The sequence below is a fragment of the Scyliorhinus canicula genome, chromosome 31 (assembly GCF_902713615.1).
Source record: "Scyliorhinus canicula chromosome 31, sScyCan1.1, whole genome shotgun sequence".
Taxonomy (NCBI): Eukaryota; Metazoa; Chordata; class Chondrichthyes; order Carcharhiniformes; family Scyliorhinidae; genus Scyliorhinus; species Scyliorhinus canicula.
The window spans coordinates 11,362,347-11,365,550 of NC_052176.1; the positions used below are offsets into that span (position 1 = coordinate 11,362,347).

Consider the following 3,204-nt stretch of genomic DNA (forward strand, 5'->3'; position numbering starts at 1 on the left):
ACAGTTGCTGCCGGACATGCTGAGATTTTACATCATGTTCTCTGTGGTTCCCTGTTTGTGACCTTTACAATGTGTCATGCTGTCTCCTTCATTCCCGGGACTAATGTCGGGATGAGACTGCAAGCAAGACTCTGATAGGTATTTGCTGCAAAGCAAACAGGAACGTGGGCGCAGAGTGGCGCAGCGCAAGCGTGATTATGTTTACCTTTTCTGTGAACGAGAATATAAATACAGAGAATGGCCTCGATTCCTCGACCTCTGAGTTATGGCCCAGCGCGCTCCCGCTGCGGCTCCTCAAACCAGGAGCTGCGACATTGCTGCCCTGCGGTATGCAGACAACTATTCACTGCCTCATTTTTTCTTTAAACCAGAACACACGTTGGAGCAGCCTGACTCTGGTCAGCAAAGTTCAGATATTTTACTTTCCTGCTGAATGGTCGGTCTGTGAAGGTGATGTGTTTTCTTCTGTGACGTTGTTCAGATGGGTGACGGGAGGCACCTTTTCTGGAAGGAGGTTCCGGGCGGCAGTTTCCCAAATCTGAGAACATTGATCAACCTTTTTCTGATTTCGTCTAACATTATTCAAAATGTGACTCTGATGGGACTCGAACCCACAACCTTTGAATGCCTCATCACGACAGCGACTAGAAGTCCAACGCGCTATCCGTTGCGCCACAGAGCCACACTCGCAGTGAGCGCCCATCCCCACATGGGAATTTCCGATGTTGTCGAACAGGCAGTTCGAAAGTTCAGCAATTTGCACATTTCAAAGAATACATTTCAAGAGTACATTATTGTCTGTGAAATGTTTTGTGGTTGTGAAAAGAGTTCCAGAAATTCGAGTCGAGCTCTGAAAGGACATAGACTTGTTGGTGCAATGGAAGAACATGTTGTAGACAAGAAAGGAAGTGATTCATTTCTGCAGGAAGAACACAAGTAGGCAATATAAAATAAAGGACATAATTCCAAAAGTCTGTCCAGGATCAGCGGGAAATGGATGGACATGTGTATGAATCATTGAAGCAGGCAGGACAGGTTGGAAGAGATGTTAATAAAGCAGACGGTATCCTCGGCATTATTAATAGGGACACAGAGGACAAGATGACCGAGGGGTCATCTCTCCCTTTTCAGATTCTGATTGCAGAGTTATTTGTTGTGAAATACTTTATTGTGAAAACCTGCTTTCCCGCTGCCTGAAAGGCTGGTGGAGCAGAGACTCATAATATTTAAGAAATATTTAGATGTGCACTTGCCATCCCAGGGCACACAATGCTATGGGCCAAGTGCTGGAAAATGGGAAGAGAACGGTTAGGTGGTTGTTTTGAACAGTATAGACGTGACGGGCCGAAGGGCAATTTCTGTGCTGTATGGTTCTATGAGTCAATGAATGAAATGCAATGTGTGTTTACAGCTGTTTCTCTTGATATTCTGTTGTATTCACAGGAACGAACAAACTGTGCTGGCCATTCAGCGCCTCCTGACTGTTCCGCTCTTCATTAACATTGATTCAGGGCTCAAGTGCATCATAACTCCAGCTCCCTCAAACGATTTCAGAAACAATCAGACCAGAGCTGGTTTAAAATAAATTAAATATTCAAAAATATATTGTTGACTCTCAGTTTCACTGGCTTGTTGGGCGCCGAGTTCCTAATTTCCGTTCCCTTTTGTGTGAAGAAACGTCTCTTTACCACATTCAACTCTCATGTCCTGCTTTTCTCATTGTTCTGTAGTGAAGTCCACACTGCAGAAAAACAACCTTCCCTCTGATCCTGTCTCTCGGTATTTGTGTTGAGGGACTGGGTTAGCACAGTGGTCGAAACAGCTGGTTTGTAATGCAGAACCACGCCAGCAGCGCGAGTTCAATTTCCATACCGGCCTCCCCGAACAGGCGCCGGAATGTGGCGACTTCACAGTAACTTCAATGAAGTCTACTTGTGACAATAAGCGGTTATTATTCTTACTATTTGTTCCGTGATGATGATCTGACTCTGTCTCTGCAATTGGTTTTGTTGCTGGTCACAGGCAGCAGGCGGCAGCAGTGAGTGTGACCTGCTCACTGACAGGAATGCTGCTTCTGAATGCAGTAAATGGAACCAGCTCACGATAAACCGTTCAATGTTTCCCGGAGGACTTTCACTGAGTGATGTGTGTGATTCCCTCATTGAGGAGCCTGTCCAAATTCGGCAAAAGACGGAGATTTAAAAGGTTTACAAGGAAATCATGTCAATCCATCTGAATGTCTCGCGCTCACTCCCAAATAGCGGCAAAGTCGGAGATTCATAAAAAACCCAGAGATGGATAATCAGCGATAATCACATCAAGAGAGACCTGCAATAACCCTCAGAGCAGGAAAGGCAACTCATTGTCCTTTTGCCCAAAAGCAAAATACTGCGGATGCTGCAAACCCGAAATAAAGATAAAAAATGCTGGAATTATTCAGCTGTTCCGGTAGCTTCTATGGAGAGATGAACAGGTCGTTTCAGTGAAAGGGCAGGAACTCAATGGTTAACTATTTCTCTTTTCACAGATTCTGCAGTCCCGTACAGTATTTCCAGCATTCCGCTGTGATTCGCTGAACATCCCCACACTCTGTAGTTCAGTCCGTGAAAGTGTCTGTTCCCCAAAGAAAAATCTGGATTGAAATCTCAGCCGAGCCTTATTCCCTTTGACCATCTGTGAAAATGAGAACACCCTCCATAAAGGGGGATGTCTGTCTTTTGCAAATTCGCCTTCCCTTTCCTGTGGAATATCTACAGGGATTTTAATACAATGACTGATGTCAGCTAACGTTATCCAGTTGTTAAATCTTTCGACTAGAAATCGACCGGATTTTCCCCTTTGATTTGAGTCCTGCTCTCTGAGGATCTATTCAGTGTTTTTTTAATTATAAATTTTGAGTACCCAATTTATTTATCCAATTAAGGGGCAATTTAGCGTGGCCAATCCGCCTACCCTGCACATCTTTGGATGTGGGGAGGAGACGGATACAAGCACGGGGAGAATGTGCAAACTCCACACGGACAGGGACCCAGGGCCGGGATCGAAAGTGGGACGACTGTGCCATGAGGCGGCAGTGCTAACCACTGCGCCGCCGTGCTGCCCTGTGTTCTGTGTTTTTAATAATGTTGTATTTTGAATCCTCTGTTTATACAGAGGCGTTTGGATAATCAGAGGCTTTTGGATAGTCAGAGGCCTCTTCCCAGG

At 45.3% G+C, this 3,204-nt stretch overlaps 1 non-coding gene across 1 annotated transcript; it reads right to left on the minus strand.

The window, feature by feature from the left end:
* Positions 1 to 590: 590 nt before the first annotated feature.
* Positions 591 to 682, minus strand: trnar-ucu. The gene is given in 2 exon segments: positions 591 to 626; positions 646 to 682. It is a non-coding gene; the product is annotated as a tRNA-Arg (tRNA).
* Between the last annotated feature and the right edge of the window lie 2,522 nt (positions 683 to 3,204).